Here is a 25,151-nt window from a genome sequence, read left to right on the forward strand (position 1 = left end):
TTCGCCACCTACAAGTGCGATACTAATAAAACAAACTAGCGTACACTCAATCTATAAAAAAATAATAATAATAAATAAAATAAAAAATCAGAATTTTAGAGTGTAACACATAAAGGCGAGGTGTTCTGTGATAGGCGGCCATCTGACGAAGTTCTGCTCAATAACCAAAAATATGTAAAGTTAATCTCACTATGTTTCAATCTCATCCTGAACTACTGTGTAATAAAATAACATCTTCAATCCATGCTCAAAAAACTGAACCATTGTTGAATAAAGCAACCACGCCAAAATGAGGACTGTCATTTTATAATTTTTTCATTAATAATAAGCACTGCAGTAATGTGACGCAACATTTCGTAGTCCCATGCGCAAATCAAACCAGGACTGTGTGGGATCATATGGAAACCTGAAGCAGCAACAACAACAGTGACCAGATACACTGCACCAGTGTAAGCTTATGTTTGCAGATGGATTGTGCTACGTTCCGTGGTTTCAATGACGTCGCTTGAAAGAATCAGAATGAATATATCACTTCGATATCTATATTAGTCAGTAACGATACCGGAGCGACGGCTTGCCTGATCTGCTGTCAAGCAAAGTGCATAGGAAAAAGTGTCAATATACTGAAAGTATTTGTTCACAACAAATAAGTTCTGGCGAACAGCGTCTAAGTCATTTTAAGCGTAAAATATCGCCATCTTTTTCCTACCCGTACAGTATATTCAATATGGTATGCTAAATGAACCATACATCGAGGATATCCATGCGGTAACAATAAACAAATCAACGTAGCTATAGTCAGCTGATAATCAAACTGAGATTACTGTTGAAGATAAGCGGGCACGAATGAGATGCGGTTGTTAGCGCCCCCCCCCCCCCCCTCTTGCATCAACAAGAAACAAGATTGTTTCCCTTGCGTGTAATGCGGCAGCAGTGAACTCTCTGCCCCCAGGGACAAGGTTTGGACATCAAGTACTGCCTACTGATAATTTGACTGTAACAGCAGACAGATGAACCAACGTGACGCACGCCATTCAGTGTTTTTCAGTGTTAAGGTGCAAAGTTATCAAGATGAGAGAAATTTCTTTACTGAAGGACTGCATCACAGACCGGTGACTCAAGACATTGCAAGCTACAATCACAGGGGAAAGCCCATAAGAAAAGCGAGTTCATGTAGCTACTTCAGTCCAACAGCGTATCTTGGCAAATACATACATGGGATGAAATACGACAACTGGTATGCCTGTCATTGTCACAAATTCAGCAAGACAATGCACCAACTACTCACTCCCAAACTGTGCCATAGTGCTCCAATAAACTAACCGCAGTCATGAGGGCACTTTGGTACGGTATGGGGAGGGATGTTCGCTCTTTGACTCTGCTTCGACCCATGTCCGTGCGGTAGGGGTTGGTAGTTGAGCCCACATGGATCAATATGGGCTTGCAGTGCTTACTATTGTCTTAGGAACCCACAGCCACGGCGTCACCAGGCGAAAGGTGCCGCTACACGTTACCACAGAGAAGTGCTTATTTAAGTTCGAATGTCTACCTTGGCCGTGGCAGCCACTGTAACAGGCAGAACCTAGTGACCAGATGAGCAACTCACAGGTAGACAATAGGGAGCATAGGGGCGCTGAATCAGGGCGTTATCTGCAAGCAAACAGCTGCAGCCCTTTGTGTCCTTGAGCGCTGGACACCAGATAGCCGGGCTTTGTCCACGGCTCTGCTGACCACGCACGTGTGTTCAATTTTTCCTGGTTCCAGCCCAGCCGTTGCACGTTTCTATTATTGATACTACCAATTTCTTCCTTTTAAGACGTCTAGTTTATTAGTTCTGACTACACTCGTATAAACTGTTTCTTGTTCGGCTCCTCCCCACCCCCCACCCCTTCCGCCACCCCTTTCTTTCTTTCATACATTTCAGGTTAACGACCCGTCGAGAGGAGATCACTTTGGATAAAACACTATTTTGCCTTTTGTAAAGAAAATCATAGAGGAAATTTCTTTTCCTCTTGATGGAATACATGCTACGTTGATGGCAGAAGTGATAAATTAAGCCTTGTTTGTCGAACTTAAATACCTGCCTTACACAAAAAATGCTCTAACTAAAACTGGCCAGGTGCGAGTAGCACTCAAGTTCTGGGAGTTCCGAACAATGTTAATTATGTATATAGACAGTTCATCCACCCCGGGAATCGAAAAGCCCGGCGGTGTCCGCCTGTTATCGACATTGGTACTGGCAAGATATCGGTTCTGGGAATTCCAAGACTTTCGAGAATGTTTTAATTTTAAGTTTGAGGTCTGATAACAAATGACAAAACAAATATTTTTTTCGTGGTATATAATTACAAATTAACACTTATTGGATGCTTTCCTTTACTTGGGCTGTTAAACCTTGTTTCTTGACAAATATCTTTACTCTAGGACAATGGGAAGTGCCCTGTAGGTTTTGCCGAGTTAGTTTGCTAGTATAAAAATATCCGACATAAACGGTCGTACTTTTTCATTGCACTCACTTAGTAGCTTGAAATTTTTTCACCGGAAAGGGATCGTATCTTACTATGTGCCAAATTTGAACGTCTATCCGTACGTTCAGAACCTTAAAAATGAGTCACTCGAGCAAGCATCGTACACCGAATGCCGTCCAACACATAATCAGACAAGATGTTTCAAACTCCAGTTTTGACAGATGATTCCAGGTGGTTACACATGCAGATCCGAACTACGAGAAGAATTTTTCATATTCAAAAATTATCTATGTTGTCGTCGGAGTTCGGATTCGCGCTGTACATCGGAAGACTATCGAGTGTCGTCTTCTTGAAACCGCCAAGTTTCAGGGGCAGATGATCATCACGAACGATGTACTACGTTATGGCACCAAGTGAGACACAGGAAACGTCAGGATTTCAACTTTCGCCATGTCGTCAAAACTGAGATAGTAAAATAATTTTCGGGCACTAGATATCGAACGGTATCTTGGGTATGGTAGCACTGGCGTACCGAACGTTGTCTCACAGGGCCGGCCGGTTCTAGGCGCTACAGTCTGAAACCGCGCGACCGCTACGGTCGCAGGTTCGAATCCTGCCTCGGGCATGGATGTGTGTGATGTCCTTAGGTTAGTTCGGTTTAAGTAGTTCTAAGTTCTAGGGGACTGATGACCTCAGAAGTAAGTCCCATAGTGCTCAGAGCCATTTGAACCTTCTCCCTCCCCCCCCCCCCCCCCCCCCCAGGCAGTTTTTACGTTTCGGGGACGATAGAAGTTTATAGTAACGGTGAAACTATTGATGAACGCCTTTTTTTATGTGTCTAAACAAAAGCGATTGATAATCGAAGTCACCAAGGCTACTTAAGACCTCTCTGTTGTGACCAAGTGACAGCCAAACAGCTACATTGTGTAAAAATGGTGTAACTAGTCAGCCAGCCCAGAACAATCGGTAGCACGATGAATAACTTGTGCTGACACTTCTGATGTGTTTTCCGCGCCCCCAGCTATTTTGCCGCAGCGCTGTTGTGCAAAGAAACAGGCGGCAAGGCCGACCTCGTGGCGAGCCTGTGACTCAGGCGGCTGTGAATTCAGCTGGCAGACAAGGCCTGCTTCCCAGAACAAGAGGCACACCGGAAGAGCAGCCTTCCAATGACCGCTGTCCTCCGCCGTCACCTTCTCGTCTGGCGGTGCGCTGCTGGTTGCACGTTGCACGTGCAGCTCGCTGTAACGGCTGGTACGCACTAAGGGCTCATTCTTGGACAGTGAACATGATCTGCCACAAGAGGTTGCTGGCAGTGCGCTCATTCACTCAGAAGGAGAGACTATCACGATCATGGGCACGATCACTTTCTCCTTTGAACAAATCAATCTAATTCAGAGTAACAAATACCACTGCGGCCTTGTGCAACAACCGCTGATTACCTAGGAACATGTGAAAAATATTTTGGTAATATGTAAAATCAGTCAATGGGGCCACGTAAAATGGCCAATATTGTACTTTGATCCTTTGACTACCGGTACGGAAGTAACGAAAAAGACAGAAATAAGTTCACTGGACAAAATGTTAGTCCCACTGGTCGCTTTTAAGCGCTGTACGTGGCGAAGTAGTACTATCAGCTGGCCATGTGGTCCATGTCATGGCACTGAAGTCGTGGTACCTTTCATTCGGTTGCACGGAGTCGGTGAAGTAAGATGCGTCGATGTGGAGACGTGACAGGATGGGAAAAATGAGGTATTGTGTTTGGAAGTGTCGATGACCATTCGGGGAGGGGGGGGTGGGGGGGGGGGGGTTTGGGTTGTTTGGATGAAGAGACCAAACAGCGAGGTCATCGGTCTCGTCGGATTAGGGAAGGAAGCCGGCCGTGCCCTTTCAAAGGAACCATCCCAGCATTTGCCTAGAGCGATTTAGGGAAATCACGGAAAACCTAAATCAGGATGGTCGGACGCGGGATTGAACCGTCGTCCTCCCGAATGCGAGTCCATGACCATGCGTTTAATGGAGAATCCCGATTTGTTGGTGTATCAACGCAGACTGATCGATTTGTTAGTGTATCAACGCAGACTGATAGTGTCTACAAGCAATGTAAAACACGACGAACAGTGGTCGTAAAACAGCGGCCGGAGACGATTCTCACGCCTTGCCAATGATAAAAATAAAACCTGGAAAGAACTGTTGCAGTCAGCGAGTTCAGACCCACCGTAATCAGTTTTCGAGGAAACACTGCGAAGGGAACTGCATGTAACGAACATTCGGACTCGGGTACTTCGCAAAATCCCATTGCTTAAAGCACCACTCAAAGCTTACAAGTCTGTTTTTTCCTTTAATTTATTGGCTTTCGGTTCGTGCCCACTCAGTGATCTCAACAGAGGAATGTCAAGTATGGCGATGTGAACATAAGGACAACAGAACACTCAGTCCACGAGTGGAGAAAATCTCCAACCCGACCGGGAACTGAACTCGGGCTCCTTCGCTTAGCAATGCGCCGCGCTTATCGCGCAGCTACCGAGGTGGACAAGCTGCAAGTCTTCAATTGGCCAGCTAACACAAACTGAATGCTGTAGTAGCTAACTAGACGAGTGCAATACGGTGCGACAATTGGCGGTTTTGCCACTTTTCATATAAGGCAAGACGTCGAGTGCATCAACGGCCCAATGTGGTTTTCATCGTACAGTGTGTGGAGAATGCAGATCAGACCAGAGGTGATTCTGTGATATTTTTAGGGCGTTTTTCGTCCCATGACTTGTGTCCACTCATCAGGTTCCCATGAATAAGAGGCAGCACGTTTATTTCAATATTGTCAGAGACCAAATGTAGCCCTTTCCTTCACATTTTCGTGAGAATACTATGGACACTCCTTTTTTCCAAGATGACAAGCAACCAGAGCAGATGAAACTTACCAGTCAACAGCCCTGCAATCCTGTAGATCCAAGGGATCCAATAATCAGCGAGTGGCTGCGGCTGGACATTGCGTAAATCAACAAAGTAGTGGATTCTCTCGCTAAATTAAGCCAACTATCAAGGCTGCAGGTGGTACTACGCAGCGTGCGCATATTACCTTCGGGTGACTTATTTTTACCAGTAATTAAATATTCAAGACGAGATACCAGTTTAACGTGAAGGAACATTAGGGCAGTGCTCGTAGCTCCGTCAAACTATCCATACTTACGTTTGCCTAAATCACTCTAGGCCAATGGCTCCCGAGTCCGCCCCGATAGCTGAGTGGTCAGTGCGACGGACTGTCATGCCAAGGGATCCGGGGACTGGGCGTTGTTTTGCCTCAATCATCATCATCATCATCATCATCATCTCATCCCAAGCGACGCGCAAGTCGCCGAAGTTGCGTCAACTCAAAAGACTTGCATCAGGCGACCGGTTCTCCCGACGGGAGGCCCGAGTGGCGAAATGTAATTTTCTGAGGGGTAAAAACAAATGGGTTCGATTGTGTTTCGGTCAATAATCTCAGTTATTATCAGTATTTCGCACGACTATAATACTGATTACTTAAGTTACTGGTAAGTACATCCATTTTCAGTACCAGCATTAACATGTGACACAATACGGTTGAGGTTACAGCTTGAAAAACGAATGTATCAATAACATCTTCCTCGCATAGTCCACCCACTTCTACTTTTGTGCCATCCATTACAAGACTTCGATTGAGACGTAAATGTCACATATGCTTAAGTATCCCTTAAAAATGCATTCTCCGAACTGTAGGTAGTTCCCCCAATAGGCCAGAAACCGCTTCATTATCCACTTCGCAACAGCTAAATAAACTAATTGACAGCACAACACAACGGCTACTACACTGCTGTAGCGCTTGCGCAATAGTATTACTACATTATTATTATTATTATTATTATTATTATTATTAGTAGTAGTAGTAGTAGTAGTAGTAGTAGTTGTTGTTGTTGTTGTTGTTGTCAGACTCAGACCATTGGCAGCCTGAAACCTTCCAGTTTCTGTCATTTCAGGCGTAAGGAAGCCAGTAGTTAAGTGATTTACAAACAGTATGTATGATGCACAAATTTTAACTTCGTTGATTTGACATTGGGGCAGAGACTGCGAGTAAAGCAACTGTCACAAGTGAGAGGAATGCCACAGAGAAAAAAATGTTCAAATGGCTCTGAGCACTATGGGACTCAACATCTGTGGTCATCAGTCCCCTAGAATTTAGAACTACTTAAACCTAACTAACCTATAAGGACATCACACACATCTATGCCCGAGGCAGGATTCGAACCTGCGACCGTAGAGGTCACGCGGTTCCAGACTGAAGCGCCTAGAACCGGTCGGCCACACCGGCCGGCTGCCACAGAGAAAGATTGTTTTGTAGCGCTTTTTCATCCTACTGGTTGCACTCAGGGGTATGAGTTTCAGAAGGGTTACGAACCACTGCATTAGGTGAATGCCGGTAACTTATCATCGAAAACACAGGGAAGTTTCCCATCCACGTCTTTTTTTCAACGGAGCTTGCGTTTCTTTCTACCGACTTCAACGTTAGCGTGGTATCAAAAAAGTTACTTTTTTTGTCTTTCCTACGCGCTATGGCCTTACATATGAGACACGATGCTACAAACGCTTACAGCTAAATTGTGTAATTGAAGCCTGACAGAGAGGATTGCGGAAAAATAAAGTAAAACAAATTATGTAGAACAAACAAGTGAAAGTATGAAGGTAACGACAGAAACGCTTCAGATCAACGTGCATACAGGAACTGCTGTTGAATCAAACACAGCTCACATTCAGAATAGCTGAGTATGTTATCTCCAGTAATAGTGGCAGCACATACCTGGCTTTAAACCAGTTTGACTATTGTTCTCCCAACGGCGCCTCATGTACATGCAGAGCGAGGGGAAACAAAAAGTTGCAATAATCTGTGTGCAGCGTGAATGAAAGGCACAAGAATGTTTGCAATAAAAGATAAATTAAAACAATTATCTGTGTCACTCACTTTTTATTTAATCCCACAAATAAATAAAAAGTGACTAACACGGGGAATTGTTTTATCTTTTATTGTAAAAAATAGTCGCAGTTTTGTAACCACGCGGTGGTCGTGCGGTTCTGGCGCTGCAGTCCGGAACCGCGGGACTGCTACGGTCGTAGGTTCGAATCCTGCCTCGGGCATGGGTGTGTGTGATGTCCTTAGGTTAGTTAGGTTTAAGTAGTTCTAAGTTCTAGGGGACTTATGATCTAAGATGTTGAGTCCCATAGTGCTCAGAGCCATTTTGCAACCACAGTCGAACATGGATGACGTAAGATTAAAGGAGAACGTTCCTAAATACATTTCTGTTGCTCCACTTGGAAACAAGAGTTTTGAACTGAGAAATAATACACTGATGTTTCTACGCTCAGTACACTGGCGGATGAATTTCATTGCGAGTCTTAATGTGAGACAGGCAACATTGTTCACTTGTGTTTTTAATTTTTCCGCTGTAGAGTGTAATGAAGTGACGCACTGCAGGTTGTAGGTGGTGTCAAATGAGGTGCCACAAAATTTCCAGCTGTGTGTAAACGTGACGCAACTCTGATGCCTCGCGGTCAGCCGGCAGTCAATAGTGTATGAATACGGGTGGGGGATCCCCTCCACCTGACAGGCAAGGTCGATAATGCAGCCAGCCAAGTGGCCAGCGGGGACACACGGGCTACAGTATGACTCACCCATTACTGTGAGCGGCCGTGGGGCTGACCTACCCCATCGCGCACCCTCTTTACCACCACAGCACAGCACATTCCACTGTCAACACGGAGGGCAAACATTAGCCCTGCGGAATTATACACGTACGTCCCTTATAATACGTGCAAAAGCAATAACCCCTCTAACCCGGCCCAGCACACATTTTCAGTCTGCCAGAGTGTTTCCCCTGTAACTGTCTACACACTCGATGAATTTGCAGAATATATCTTTCACTCTTCAGTGCACTGTGAGCTGTACTGAAACTTGTTGAAACATTGAAACAGTTGGACTAGGATTCGAGCACCGGCCACAGGCCGGCCGCGGTGGCCGTGCGGTTCTGGCGCTGCAGTCCGGAACCGCGGGACTGCTACGGTCGTAGGTTCGAATCCTGCCTCGGGCATGGGTGTGTGTGATGTCCTTAGGTTAGTTAGGTTTAAGTAGTTCTAAGTTCTAGGGGACTTATGACCTAAGATGTTGAGTCCCATAGTGCTCAGAGCCATTTTGTAACCACTGTAAGACCACTGACTACCAAAGCCAAGGATCCAGGTTCGAGTCTCGGACCGGCACACAGTTTTAATCAGCCAGGAAGTTTCACACTAACGATTAATTATTTTACTTAGCATCGCCTTTCGCCCCGACGGCTGCTGTTACTTATGACACTGATACAACAACTGACCTCACTCAACATCTGTTAAGCAGCTAGCATGTGGAATCCACTGGGTTATGCTTTCCTCACTGCTACTCATGAGAATAGACACGTAATCTCGATCACCAGTACAGGAGATGTTTCGCCATGCTTCGATCACATACTACTGAAGTTCCTGTGCCCATTTTTCGTACGTAGTGGGATAGTAGGTGTAATAACTATTGTAGTAACGTGACTGAGTCCAAATTTTTTCAGGTCCGTACACTAACGCTCAGCTCCGACAATAGTTGGTAAAAAAGGTAAGGTCTGTGACGTGCAGCCCGTGGCCGGACTGTTGGCCTGACAAGCAGGTGAAGTGCAGCCTTTTTCAGCTGTGGCACTAGGAGTGTGCGAGTGTTCCCCCTCCACTCCCACCTGTGCAATCTCTCCGGTGTTTGCTAGATAGCATGCTGGATGGACCTGGGGCCGCCCTGGTGGAACTTTAATAAGAAAAAACCGTCGCCCCTATGCGGCCTTGAGCCAGGGACTACCAGCGCCGGAGTGTAGTGCTGCTCTAGACCAGCTTTTCTGAACCTTGCAGTATGCGCTAACCGATTTTCAATCGTAATTTTTGCCGTCCCCCTCCCCTGTATAGACACTACAGATACGAAGTTACAATGCCTTACACATCACTAACAGTAATTAAATTTACTGCTACTTCGCAACACCTATTCGCTACATTAACAAAAACAGAATCGGTGGCCCTCTATTGCTTTCTGTAATCCACATAGCTCGCTTTCTGTAATCCACATAGTTCGCGAATAGTTGATGGATTACCTCCTTGGAAAATGCTTTGGAACCCAGGCGCAAAGGAGTCACTAACAATAATTACTAATATTGTTTTAGTTAAGTATTGAACAGTTTATAATTAAATGCATTGTGGAGCACTGATACAGTCCTCCATAAGTGCATTACATCAGTGTAAATGTGAATTCCAATTTTTTATTATATCAGAATATATTTTGCTTTACTTTCTTTTCAGTGAATTAATCAGCATTTGAATTCATGGTTTTTTTTTTCTTTTGAATTAACTCGTACCCCTATTTAGTGTTATCACACAGCCCTTGGAGGGGGAGGGGGCCCTCAGGTTGACAATCGCTGCACTAGACTAACATGTCCACCTACAACACTGGAATGTGTAAAAATGTATTCTGATATCTTAGCTGGGATTGTACGAGTACGTAAGGGTGCGCCGTCGACCTTACTGCACGTCAGTTTGCTATCTGCTGTCCTTGCGATGCAAGACAAAAATAGCATCACTTCTTCCACACTACTCGAGCTAAGGTTGCGTGGTGTTGAATTAAGCAATGACCTGATGGTTACTTCACCGTATTTGACTTCGTCTGAGACCGTGCACTGAGTCACGTGTCAAGCTATACCGAAGTTGATGCTGTCTATTGTTCTCAAAAATCCTTGAGACCCACATCGTTTCCCGTAGAATAAATTCTTGGATGGATAATGACGTGAGGGGACAGAAGAAAAGCCGAAAGAAGTTTTTGGCTCTGGGTATCTTACGGTATGCAAGAGATTGATTGCAACTCATTGTGCTCGTAATCACGACACGGCCCCCGATGTCCAGTGGAGGTTGCAGAAGAAGAGATGGTCAACATTGTCAACGATGTTGTATTAGACGACTGCCAGGAGAAGGCCGACGAGATAGCAAAAGCCGGTAAACACATCACTTAGGAGCGCGAACATTCGCGCAGAGGCAGAACGTGGCTCCCCCACAACGGCTGTCAGGCCTACGCGTCTCCTAGTGGACGCCCCCGCGGACTCGCTGTTTACTGGGGGCCGCCGTCTACGACCTTGTCCCCGATATCGCTGCCAGAGGCGCTGCAGTGCATGAGTGACGTCGTCCTGCCGTTCCTCCTGGCTGGCAGCGCAGGAAGACGATCGCTTCCGGAGAGCAGCAAAATCCATATAAAAGGTGACACTGCTCACCGGAAAGCATTACCATCGGTATACCTTTGTTTGGAAGTAATAAACAGCTAATTGTGTATAGAGAGAGCATGGGTAAAATTTCAACGTCCCACAGGCGTCCAAATCGTTACGAACACGGTAGTTTAGACGCGGTTTATCCATATAGCTCATGTAATACAGCTGCGTGCTGCCACAAACCCCACAGCTGGTCTGCCGTATTGTAGCAAACAGAAGTGACGCTACAGTGCGGTGCAAGTAGTGTGGTTTTGGCGTGTAATTTTGCAACACTGTTAAAGTGCTTCCGCGCCAGCCGCTAGAGGCGTTGTATTCTATGACGCTTGTGCGCTCACTCTTAGAACAGTTTTTTCATCCCATTGTTACTTAATTACGAGTTGCTTATGACTGCTGAATGTTCTAGCTGTCGGGCCGATCCTACTTCCATATAAAACGCGTCGTTTTAACCAACTTCCTGGGTATTTCAATAAAGTGTTACTGATTCTGACGTGAAGAGTTTCGTTCGATATATCAGCGGCTAATATTACGGACGCAGTAATTTGTTCGGACGGCCATAGACACAAGGCCGCCCCGACAGTATTTTCGAACGTCTGACGGACACACTGATCGTAATTTTACTGTATTAAAGCACATTTTATGTATTACGAATTGAAACAATAGTTTTACATATTACGAATTTGCACCACAATTTTTGTTACCAAATTTTCCCAAATAAATGATTTGCGTGGCCTTGCACCAAATGACATAGATTGCTAGCCAGAACTGCCCGGTGATAAGAATTTTTTAGTGACAATTTAGCTCATTTGTTGCTGTTTTTGCGATTGTACTTTACATTCCTTTCACAAATTTCAATTTCGCCTGTCAGCCTTAACAGTAGGTTTGTCTATAAAGTGTTTAAAAATAAAGTTTGCATTTGCTCTTTAATTTTAACTCAAATATGACAGTGAGTCCATCTTGTCAAGCAGAACGTCGCAATGACAGGTTTACAAATTACACTGCTAAGTAAAACATGGATCACCCTATCCCACTCTGTAATTTTCAACGTAATACTCTCTAGCACTGTCGTATAAACTGTGTGGCAAAATTTTTTTCCACACAGGGGCTTGTACATTCTAAGTCTATCATGTGGCGCATTCAACTTCCCAACATGAGCTACATTCAATTTCGAGACAGTCTCTACAAGTCAGAGCCTAAAACGGTACGCAAATGCCAGATCTGCTGGCTGGGTGGTAAGTCGATCGATAGCACAAAAAAAATTAAAAAGTAGACCCGTGGTTGCCGTACAAGTCCCATTTAGTGAACACATGGGCAAGAATACATTTGCAACACTGTCTGTTCCACTCTGTCCACGACCTCAATAGGTAGTGGTCTAAAGGTTGTATTTTAGTTTTGTAATAGACAAGCTAGTGCTTAAATTAGTGAAATATAATTTTACTGTATTGTTACCCACATATTTTAAAAGGTATAAAGTAAAAGATGAGTGTACATGACTGAATAGCTGCGGGAACTGCGCGACTTCAAATCGGCAGTGGCCTTTTTGAGTAACCATGCCAGCATTCACCTTGACTGATTTTGGATAAATCAGCGAAACTCTTCATTTAGATTACCCACAGAGATAACAAACATCTCCTCGCTAACGCAGGTTCTATTTCTTAACCAGACCACCATCTCGTTAGGTGCGAAGTTTACAACGCATTGTGTCCCACTAATGTGAACACCTCCGATATTTCACGAACGGTACGAAGTATTAAATGTCGCCTTCAAGTGATACTGATTAATGGAACTACCACAAACGACTAATTCTTTTGGCTCCCACAGTAGACGAACCGCTAGATCGTGTAACACTGCCTCTAGCCTAGAGAATAGCATAGGTTTAGTCAAGTCTTTCATATTCAGTTGAAAACACTCACTGATGATTCGACCCTATAGAGCTACAAAAAAGCGTGTACGTCATGGCAATGTTTCGCCTACTGTTTAAAGCAGTCTCAGACACTGAAACTTTCTGGCAAATTGCAACTGTGTGCCAGACCGAGACTCAAACACGGGACCTTCGCCTTTCGCGAGCAAGTGCTCTACCAACCGAGCTACCCAAGCATGACTCACGACCAGCTTTCACAGCCTTACTTCCGCCAGTATCTCGTTTCCTACCTTCCAAACTTCCCAGGACGGGTCTTGAGTCTTGCTTGGGTAGCGCAGCTCGTAGAGTACTTGCCCGCGGAGGCAAAAGTCCCGATTTCGAGTCTTGGTTCGGCACACAGTTTTCATCAACCAGGAAGTTTCACATCAAAACACAACCGCTGCGGACCGAAAATTTCATTGTAGTCCCAGACTTTTGCTGTGGCATTAATATCGGGTGATTTAGCGGGGAAGTCTAGGTACGATGGTATGCCCGGGTGTTCGTCAAACAAGGAACGTGCGGCCCGGACAACATAGTTATCATCTGGAAGACGTACCGTAAACTCATTACGAAATGTAGAAGGAAAGACAACACTTGCGCACCAAGAATTTTGGTATAAACGTCCTAGTTCAAGTTCACGTTGACGATAACGAGTGGAGCCAAGTCATGTACGAAACCATCCCCCAAAGCTCTCTCCACCCCCCCAAACGAAAAATCACAGAACCACCTCCAATGCGGGTTGATCGCTTCACTGGGCCCCTGGGACACTTGACGCCTTGCATCATTGAAAAAAAGAGGCTAAATCGCGACTTGTCGGACCACGCTACACGCACTGATTAAGCTCCTGTCCAATTTCTGTGTTGTTTGGACCCTTCAAGATGTGCAGCTGTATGTGCAACTGTGAGCAATGGCCTTTTGTGAGGTACCGGACTTCAAATGGCCATTGCACGCAGTTATCCTCACAATGTTCGCTAAGAAACTGGTTGATATGGACCCATAATAAATCTACAATTCCTGTCGTGTTGGAAACAGAGTGTCAATGACAATGTGTGCATACGTCGGTGTGCATCTTTTCAGGACCACTGTTCTTAGACACGACTGCGAATGGTACACAACTCGTTGCAGACATGTTGGACAGGTCGCGTCGATACACCGACAAATCGGGCAGCTTCATGCACGACATGGTCATGAACACGTACAAATGCGACAGCTTCTTTCTGGCATTATCTCACGTCGACCCATCTTACTACGCTAATTTCACACAAATGAATGGAACATACATTTCACTGCCGTAACCTCTGTCACTGGTGGAAAATCTCATAAAAATCTAGTATCATTTCTACATCTTCCAGAGCGATCTTTTTTCGAGGGTGACTACTGTTTCGTCTCCTGAAATTATTTACATTTTAGATCCATTTGAGAGTTCATGAGAAGTGGAGTACAGGCAAGAAGGAAAACAACATTATGTTGTAACATCCAATCGACGAAGAGATTATTACAGATCGAGCACATCTCAGATTGGTGAAGAACAGAGGAGCAGGTAGTCCGTGTCCTGCCCAAATGACCTGTCCTGCCGCCATTTCTCGTATCGATGTAAGGAACCAAGTAAAGTCTAAATCTGGATGACTGGGCAGGGACATCACGAATAGGAATCAAGTGTCTTACCAGAGCAAACACTACACCCTTCTTTCAAGAGCTCTCAATTAATGGTAAATATGCATAGCCCGAAAAAAAAGTCATACTATCTTTCCAGCGGGTTGAATGGTTGCGAGCATCAACGATACAACAAAACAGTTGCCCCTTTGCGTGCCACCTCAAAAATCTAGTTTCAATTTCTGTCTCCCTCTACATGATTATTCTTCAATTCACAATTAAGTCCCTGGCAAAGGGTTCATCGAACCACCTACAAGCTATTTCTTTATCATTCCGCTCTCGAACAACGCGCGGGAAAAACTACACTTAAATCTTCCCGTGCGACTTCTGATTTATTTTATCATGATGCTCATTTCTCTCTATGTAGGTAGGCGCCAACAAAGAAATTTCACACAATGAGGAGAAAGTACGTAAATTAAATATTATGGGAAGATTGTGTCGCAACGATAAACGCGTTTGTTTTAATGAACGCCACCTCAATTCGCGTATCATATCATTGACCATTTGTGAAACATTAGCGATGCCTATGTTACGTCATCTGTAGAAGCAGTACGCGTTTTTCCGGGCTGGCTTAGGGAATATGTGGTATATTAGCCAGAACAGTACTTCAAACAAATTTTATTCACTTACAGTTGAGTTCACAGTTGCATAGGTGCAACAGTGATACAAATACTGGATTTGTACCCAAGAAGAGCGAATTTCAAATCCCCAGCTATCTGCAATTAGGTTTGCTGAACGTTCTCATGCTAAAACTTGAGACATTCATGTAGAACATAGCACAAAATATTCTGAGCAGCTTTTGTTCGATAATTTTCATGAACATTCATTTTATATTTGAATTTTTAATTACCAGTGGATATTTAGTGTACCTTTTCTCATAAATTGTTGTTTTGTTGTTGTTGTCTTCAGTCCTGGGACTGGTTTGATGCCGCTCTCCATGATACTCTACCCTGTGCAAGCTTCTTCATTACCCAGTACTTACTGCAACCCACATCCTTCTGAATCTGAGTAGTGTATTCATCTCTTGGTCTCCCTCTACGATTTTTACCCTCCACGCTGCCCTCCAATGCTAAATTTGTGATCCCTTGATGCCTCAGAATATGCCCTACCAACCGATCCCTTCTTCTAGTCAAGTTGTGCCACAAATTTCTCTTCTCCCCAATTCTATTCAATACCTCTTCATTAGTTATGTGATCAACCCATATAATCTTCAGCATTCTTCAGTAGCACCACATTTCGAAAGCTTCTATTCTCTTCTTGTCCAAACTATTTATAGTCCATTCTCATAAACTAATCAAGCATTAAAGCTGAAACTTTACAGCTTACATTTGCATAAAAAGCTAATAAAACGTGTGCAATACAGTTTTGTTTAAACTTATACTGACTTTCACATTAATTTTTCAGTTTTATGTTAACCGAGGCTGCTCTATTTTCCACATGCAGTAAATGAGAACTTTTCTCAGACACAAGATAACGTGCTCCACAGGATTATTCAGTGAGTGATTTCAGGTTAGTTACTTTTGTATTTCCTGAGAAGAGTTGCATAACAAAAGAATCACTCGACGGCAAATCTGATTTAAAGTTTTTATTTCAATTTTTAACAATATTGCCGCACCTCTAGTCTAACGCTGTCCATTTCCATAACCTTCATTCTCTTCCTTGTTTTCCTGGAGTATTTTCTTCCCATGCCTCCTTTGCCTGGTCTACTTTTTCATACTTTCTTCTGCTGCCTGGGCTCTGTCGCGTTTCACCGGTGCTTCTGAGTACGACCAGTGTGAATGCACCTGGATAGCACCCTCATTCTGCGAGCACTTAACCCTACTTGCATTCCCGCTGTTAAACACCAGACAAGCATCACATGCATCTTCATAACATTTGAGAATAAAAATACTGTTTTTGTACAACGCGTCCATATTAGGAGATTGCAGCTCTCATTCGTACGTTGTGTTTTTCCATGTAAGCATTTTTTCAGCAGTTACAGATTGGCTAGGTATTTGAAAGTTGGCTTTATAACATTTAAAACAGCAAGTGACGAACCATGCTTATGGGAGTAGGGCTTTCCAGTGGCTTCTGTCTGAAGATACTTGTACCACGACATGTCATAGAAGAAGTGCTGAGGATTTTCATCCGTCGATAGTTTGTGGAAGAATACTGCTTGATGAAATTGTTTTCACAGTATGCACACTGGCCCTGATGGCTTTTCCAAAATCTATTTGTAATGTGGATTTCTTTCCGTGTCAATCTGTTAGTGTTTCTCATTTTCTAATTTCTTGACCTTCATTCCTTACACAGTGTTCTAGATACATCTGTTTCGATTGTATAACCGAACAATTAACAAAAAGAAATTTCTAGGCAGAGATGGTGTGGATCACAGCATGGAAAACATGTTTCTTGGCAGATTTCGATTGTGAAACTTTTGAGATGTCATTAATTTAGGACCAATCTAATAAATTAAGCAAAAACTACGATGTTTTCGCTGTATTGCCCTACATCTCTCCTTAAACATAATCTACTGTTGTGATTGTATTTCTAACCCTGCTGAGGGTATTAAATACCAACAAAAAACAAAAAAGAAGAGGACTGTGAAGGTTTTTTAGAGTGCAAGCGAGGTGTCGTGTGTCTCCATGGTCAGCGGTGAGCGCAGAGAACGCAGCAAACAAACAAGCGGGTGCCTCGCTTTATCAGAGGGCCGGAGGCCGTTACGTAACCTTGCATGACTGCCACTGGGTTCGCAGTGACAACACGAAGGCAGGGTCTGTTTACGGAAGATTCTTGTCGGCCTTGATCGAACTGACGACGGCGCGAGCACTTTGGAACCGCTGCACTGAGCGCCCACTGAATTACGACCACCTCTCCAACGAATAAGCTGAGCGGTATGGCTTCGCGATCGTTTTGACAAAACATCCAAACCTATAGGACTAAAAGCGTACGGAAGGAAGAAAGGGAAGAGCCGAGTTTAGCGTCCTGTCGTCGAAAAGGTCATTAGAGGCGAATCAAAAGCGCAAATTAAGGAAAAATGGGAAAGAAATACACCGAGCCCTTTCAAAGAAAGCAAGCAGCATTCGCTTGGAGAGAGCTAAGCAAATCACGAAAAACCAAATCTGGATAGCGGGATTGGGACTTTAATCGTCGTCGTCCTGAACACGAGTCCAGTGTGGTCACTACTGCGCCGTCTCGCTCGGTACGAGCGTATGAGAAGGCACGGATTCGGGGCTGTGGAGGGAGGGTGCATGTGTCGGAGGGGTAATTATTTACATATACACTTAGGGAAAACATGCAACGCCCTCTTGGACAAGATCATTTTACTGACAAGTGAGGTGAGAATTAGTTCTTCATTGTAGGAGTATATGATAAAAACTTCAGACCAAATTAAACGAACACATCACAGTAAACGGCCTCCAAACAGTCAATTGAGTACACTGCGTATCCCCTCTGACGCAGGCGTGTATCCTCGTATGTAATGGATTACAAAGATGCCAAATGGCGTTCTGCAATAGACAGTCCCACGCATCTTGCGTCTTTTGTTGCAATTCGGCAGTGATGCTTGCATGCCATTTATCTGTATGTCCCATACTTTTTCAACTGGCGAGAGAGCTGGCGATGATGCTGTCAGGTCAGTTATGGTACACCAGTCAGTTATGGTACTCTATGAGGAGCACGCTGCGTTGTAGCAGCCGTATGTGTACGTGCATTGTCCTCTTGAAAAAGCGCCTCACCTTCCTATCGAAGAAATAGCAGTAGCACGGGGATAATAGCCTGTCCAATATAGCCGATACTGGTTATTTTACCCTACAGAAACACCCAATGTGAGCACTAGTTGTAACTTTTGCCCCCCGCGTCCCCGCACACACACTATAAAGCCTGGGGAATGCACTCTGGACCAGGTCTACACCGTAGACGTATACGTCCATCATTCGCATACAGACAGAACCCACTCTCATCAGTGAAGAAAGCAAAGCGGCATTTCACTCTCAAGTCAGCTCTCTCACGACACCAGAGTAGCCATGCCTAGTAGTGTCGACGTGTCAGTGGTACCCTGGCCGGAGACACACGTTATGTAAATCCTGATGATCCAACAGGTGCAACATGTGCCCGGATTCCGACCTAGAATCATAATCGGTCGGCAACAGCTGCTCGCACAATGCGTCGACACTGGGTGTGTATGTACTCCGCGGACGCCCAGAACCTGGTCTAGAGGTGCGGGAGTGTTCCACAGGCCAGCGCTGAAGGCAGTGACATACTACCGGTACACTGTCGCCAGCTTGTGCAGCAATCCGTCGATACGTCCATCCAGTTTGCCACAGGCCCAAAATGCGATCCGGTTCAAATGGCTGAAGGTGCTCAACAAGAATACGTAGTCGTAGGTGGGGTACGGTTGTACTCTAGAATGAAAGTGACAGCCTTTAAACTTAGTGGGATCCTTTCACCTTAGCACAGTTACTGCATGCAGATTCAAGACAATGGGTGCACAGGAAGTCTCCTGAGCGCCATCCGGTCGCCAATGAGGGTGACAAATGAATCACTTACACTAAAATTGCTCAGTATGCACATCTTTTACCCTGATACTACTGAACACATTCCTGGAGGCTACTGATTTTTTTTTCGTGTACACACTGAGTGTCCCACGTAAGAGTCATTAGGTGTATTTTCTCTGGTGTTTCAGAAGATATTTACAATTTCGTTTCAGCAATGTGTAGTTTGAGGCTTTGCAATATGTAACTGGAGTCAGCGCAACCAAAAACTGCTCATTACGTCTTTCATGCGACACCCAGTGTCGACGGAAAGCGCCGATTTGTTTCCTATCAGAAACGAAATTATTTTTAAAATGGAATTTCGCGTGTCCGTTCGATAGAGCGGTTCAAAATTAGTCTAGCCCGATATTCATTTCATCGATATGTATAACAGAAACATTAAAACACGAAGAATAGTCAGTACTCCAGTTGCGCTGCTGCATGGCGGTAGCAGTCACCACCGGCCACGACGGTGCTGCCGTTATTCTTCGTATTTTACTGTCACTGTTAATACACGAGGATCAAACGAATAAAGCACTAAACTAATATGGAACTGCTCTATCGAATGGGCACTCCACGACGCTCACATTACCGTCCTGTACTCTTTCCGCTGCGCCAACCGCTGCCTGGGAAGTATGCTAACGTACCCTATGTTATCAAAAGTATCCGAACACCCCCAAAAACATTCTTTTTCATACTAGGTACATTGTGCTGCCATCTACTGCCAGATACTCCATATCAGCGACCTCAGTAGTCATTAGACATCGTCAGAGAGCAGAATGGGGCGCTCCACGAAACTCAAGGACTTCGAACGTGGTCAGGTGATTGGGTGTCACTTGTGTCATACGTCTGTACCCGAGATCCCTAGGTCCGCTGTTTCCGATGTGATAGTGAAGCTGACACGTGAAGGGGCATGTACAGCAAAAAAGCGTACAGGCCTACCTCGTCTGTTGACTGACAAGAGGCCACTGACAGTTGAAGAGGGTCGTAATGTGTAATACGCAGATATCTGTCCAGACCGTCACACAGGAATTCCAAACTGCATGACAGTTGGGCGGGAGGTGAGAAAACTTGGATTTCACGGTCGAGCGGCTGCTCATAAGCCACGCAACATCATGCCGGTAAATGCCAAACGACGCATCACTTGGTGGAAGGAGCGTAAATATTGGATGAATGAACAGTGAAAGAACGTTGTGTAGAATGACAAATCACGGTATACAATGAGGCGATTCGATAGCAGTGTGTGGGTATGGCGAATGCCCGGTAAACGTCATCTGCCAGCGTGTGTCGTGCCAACAGTAAAATTCGGAGGGGGTGGCGTTATGGTGCGGTCGTGTTTTTCATGGAGGGGGCTTGCACACATAGTTGTTTTGCGTGGTACTATCACATCACTGGCCTACATTGATGTTTTAAGCACCTTCTTGCTTACCACTGTTGAATAGCAATTCTGGGATGGCGACTGCATCTTTCAACACTATCGAGCACCTGTTCATAATGCACGGCCTGTGGCGGAATGGTTACACGACCATAACATCCCTATAATGGACTGGCCTGGACAGAGCCCTGACCTGAATCCTACAGAACACCTTTGGGTTGTTTTGGAACGTCGATTTCGAGCCAGACCTCACCGACCGACATCGAAACCTCTCCTCAGTGCAGCAATCCGTGAAGGATGGGCTGCCATTCCCCAAGAAACCTTCCAGCACGTGATTGAACGTACGCCTGCAAGAATGGAAGCTGTCATCATGGCTAACGACGGGCTAACACCATACTGAATTCCAGAATTACCGATTGAGGGGGACATGAACTTGTAAGTCATTTTCATGGCCCCGTAGAGCCCCCACTTGTGTCACCTCAACATCTGATCAAGCACTGCATACGCAATAAATTTGGAGGAAACAGCTGACAACGATTACGCGCAGTCTCCTTGTTAGTCCATAAAACTCGGCAGCTGCCGCAAGCTACTAACTTGTAATTACGCTGCAGTGTTTATGGAAGGCAGTGTGAAGACGTGGAGATTACAAGGCAAACCTTACCGTGTAACCAGCACGCGAAACGATTACTACCTGACAACTATGTGAGGGATGCAAGTCAGAGTCAGAATTCGCCTGATGTTGACTACCAGCGTTCTGTTTCATATATCCGAACTTTAAAAAAGGATGAGGAATTACTACGAATGAAGTCTGCGATGATGCCATTGTGATGTTCAACCTCTGTTGCTCCTTATTAACCCTTCGGTGTGTTTACATTTGTGTGACATTCCATCTTCGTGTGGACATAATCTCCGTCCGCGACAACAGTAGTCACTTCATTTAAGCTGGCGGCTATGGAAACTTAAACGCTATGACGATGAAGCATTGTAGGACAGCATTATGCAAAACTGTAATAGTTTACATGAAAAGGGCCGTTTGCATGTTGCATATTCACATGTGCAGAATGCAAAAGGCGACTTTCCCGTTATATACTGATATTTATATTAAAGTGATGCGAAAATCCACTACCAAGAGAAAAAAGAAAAATGTTGCGCAAAACTTTATCGAATCGATGTGCACATAACAGGTCGGCCAAAAATCACGGGACACAGTGCTTTGTACAACGCTAAAAAATGAACTGTACGCCGAGAGCTGCAGTTAGGAAGCTATTACCTGAAAACTCTTGGCTGTCAAGAAAGATTTACAAGACACTCCTCAAACCATAGTACGGTGAATGGCGGAAGGAAGAAAAAATGGGCTGTAAAATGCATACCTTAAGAGCTACGAGTACTTGTTCATCTTCAATATTGTCAAATACACCACTATTACGGCAAGGTCTTTACCTTTCATATTTTGGGAGGTGGTAGTACGAACCAAAACATCAAAAAATTGTAAAGTAAACATAGGCTGTAAAATGCTTACCATAGCCTCCATGAGCACTTGTTCAGAAGACAAGATGTGTTTCACAGTACAGAAGACAGGAAAGTGCTCATAGTTCGTGAAGTATGCATCTTAGGACCCATGTTTACTGGAACTTTTTAAATTGTTTTTGTCCATACTATCACCTACCTCTAAGCAGTGATCAGTATTGAGAAGTGACTTAACAGTGAAACACTAATTTTTGTATTATTAAGGCTTTTACAGGAGTGTATAAACAAAACAGAACTGTGCACCAAGGATAATACGAAAGAGGTAACATTGTTTTAAATAGACTGGCATCATATTCAGGAGGACTGAGGCCCTTACTCTGTATCTGGCCATCTTGATGTAGGTTTTCCGTAATTTCCCTGAATTATTTCAGGAAAATGCTGGAATGATTCCTTCTATACGGATAATGGCGACTACCTGCCCCATCCCAATCAAAACACACCTGTCAATATGTCAATGTCTGTATATAAATGCTACATCCAATTAGCTTTATAGTCACGCACGAGTGAATGAAGCTACTACTATCGCTACAGCTATTCCTTAAGTGTATTTCGGATCAGATGTCGCTACTTTCCGCATTAGACACCCATCATTCATTAGACACCCATCAGCATTTCGTAAAACATGTTTCTATCGACGCCAATGACCCGAACGGATTACGTCATCCGTCAATAACGAACGAAGCCCTCAGGGAGACTGTCATAGCGGACTCCTACAGCCAACCAGTCACAGATAAAACAAAAATTCATGCAGAGAGCGAAAAAATGAAAATTGAAAGGTTAAACTCAGTTTTCGTGTATTGCTTAAAAGTGAGTACAGAGTGCATAATGCGCCCCTCCCTCCCCCCTCTCCCATTTTAATCAGCGTGTACAAGGACGACATGGGTATCAGCAGTATTGAAGTAAACCTGAATTAGATAGTATTAATAAAGATTAGCGCCTCGATGTTAACTGTAATGTAAACAGTAACTGAAGCCTGTCATTGAGGCACAACTCTTGAGGTCCAAGGGAGGTAGATAATAGAGAGTAGCATGTGAGGTCAGTAAAAACTTAGCACAGACACGGGCTGGTCTAAAGAGAACACGGAAGGATTCCATAGGTGAGCAATGAAATCAGCCTTGGCGTACGAAAAGGAACCACCCCAGGATACCACATTAACCGAATCTCGATGACCAGATATGGATTTGCATTCAGCTAGTCTACTGTCGGAACAACAGCCCCGATCCCCTCGGTCCAAAAGAATAAAATAATGATAATAATAATAATTTCGTCAGCCTTAATGGCCTGGTTTTATATAATCGTATGGTTAGGGCCCCCCTGAGCCGGCCGCGGTGGCCATGCTGTTCTAGGCGCTGTAGTCCGGAACCGCGCGACTGCTACGGTCGCAGGTTCGAATCCTGCCTCGGGCATGGATGTGTCTGCTGTCCTTAGGTTAGTTAGGTTTAAGTAGTTCTAAGTTCTAGGGGACTGATGACCTCAGATGTTAAGTCCCATTGTGCTCAGAGCCATTTGAACCGTTTGGTTAGGGCCCCCGTCGGGCAGACCGTTCGCCGGGTGCCGGTCTTTCAATTTGACGCCACCTGCAGCCGATGAGGATATGAGGACGACAGGATGATGATGATGATGATGACACAACACTCAGTCCCTGGGCGGAAAAAATTCCTCGGCCCAGCCGGGAATCGAACCCGGACCTAGAGGGTTGACAATCCGTCGCGCTGATTTTTTTTTCCATTTTGTTCGTTAAGGATCGTTGCATTTGCTTGTAGCGGGCGTCACATGACATTCGTTGAAGTTCGTTGTTGATCCTTTTACTCTGGTTTTTTAATTACAGAGAGCAGCCAGCTCTCTGACAGAACACGATGAGCTACCGTGCCGGCAATCCATTCAGCTACCGGGGGCGGACGACTGGCCTAGCGCAAGTCGTCCTGTCCTATTGCACGCCAATCGCCGATCCGCGCGTTCCTAACCTACCCCGGTTGTCCAACCGGGGAAAAGGGACCCACAGTTTAACGTGTAGAATCCGAACGTGTCGTTTCTGGAGATTCCTCACATCGTTTAGAAGTGAAGGCTAGGATAAAACGTAGTCTGAAAAATTCGTAGTCCGACCGGGATTCGATCCCGCCACCTCTTGGTTTCCAGTCAAGCGATGTACCGGTACACCACCAGACATACAGATCTCCACTAAAATTATCGTATGTAAGCAATTAGCTCGGATTCTGAAACGTCAAACCACTCGAGCTCTTTGTACGTAAATTCCTACAAGCCAGAAACGAAGTAATAACGTGGATTGTGTGTTTCGTAAGTTCTGAAAGAAAAATCGGTTTAAAATCGAGCCGATTTCTACATAAAAAGATAAATAAACAACTACATCATATTTAACACCGGAGTCATGTTTATGGGGACTAAGGACATCGTAACGGGAAAAACTGAACACGTTATTCTGGGTCAATAGACAATAGAGATGCTGGTGTCTCCTAGGAAACTACGACGCGGGACTACTAGTCACTCTCCATACTAATGATTTGGAAGATAATAGCAGTTCCCAGTTTGATAATTTTTGTAGGTAATTTAGTTATCGATAATATTGAATTATCCGAAGAAAGCTTTACGCAGTACCCGTCAAGGCCTTGATAATATTTTCTGTTGCACCGGGATTGGTAGTTTACTTGTATCGTACAGACACTGCATGGGACTAGTTAGTATCTGTGTGAGCAGTACGTGGATCTATTACATAAGTTCGTCCGTAGGTTGCGTGTGTGAAATCTTGTGGGACTTAACTGCTAAGGTCATCAGTCCCTAAGCTTACACACTACTTAACCTACACTATCCTAAGGACAAACGCGCGCGCGCACACACACACACACACACACACACACACACACACAGACACACACACACACAGACACACACACACACACACACATGCCCGAGGAAGGACTCGAACCTCCGCCGGGACCAGCTTCGTTCGTAGGTGAAAGAAGAGTTAATAGTCAGTCGCAGCAGTATATTGGGAAACAACCATTCATGCACCAAAGAGAACGCACAGAAATGATCTCATGGCGTATCATTAGATATTGATCGGAAATGTAGGGCTCCTATCACATCGAAGCTCGGATTAGGGGAGAATGGAGAAGGAAATCAGCCGTGCCCTTTCAAAGGAACCATCCTGGCATTTGCCTACAACGATTCAGGGAAATCACAGGAAATCTAACACAGGACGGCTGGACGCAGGTTTGAATAGTCGTCCTCCCCAATGTGAGTCGAGTGGTCTAACCACCGCGCTACCTCGCTCGGTACAACTGTTTAATTGATCCTTGATTCCTGGATACTAGTACTGGGAAGAAGTTGACATCCAAGATGGTCCTAATAAGTTTTATTGGGGAGAGATATGAGGATCTTGCTGGCCAC

The 25,151-nt window shown here is 44.7% G+C and overlaps 1 long non-coding RNA gene across 1 annotated transcript in view; it reads right to left on the bottom strand.

Annotated features, from left to right (window-relative positions):
* LOC124711713 overlaps window positions 1-25,151 on the bottom strand; it is a 496,662-nt gene that overhangs the window by 101,144 nt on the left and 370,367 nt on the right. The window lies entirely within an intron of this gene.

This window comes from Schistocerca piceifrons, chromosome 8 (genome assembly GCF_021461385.2).
Source record: "Schistocerca piceifrons isolate TAMUIC-IGC-003096 chromosome 8, iqSchPice1.1, whole genome shotgun sequence".
NCBI lineage: Eukaryota > Metazoa > Arthropoda > Insecta > Orthoptera > Acrididae > Schistocerca > Schistocerca piceifrons.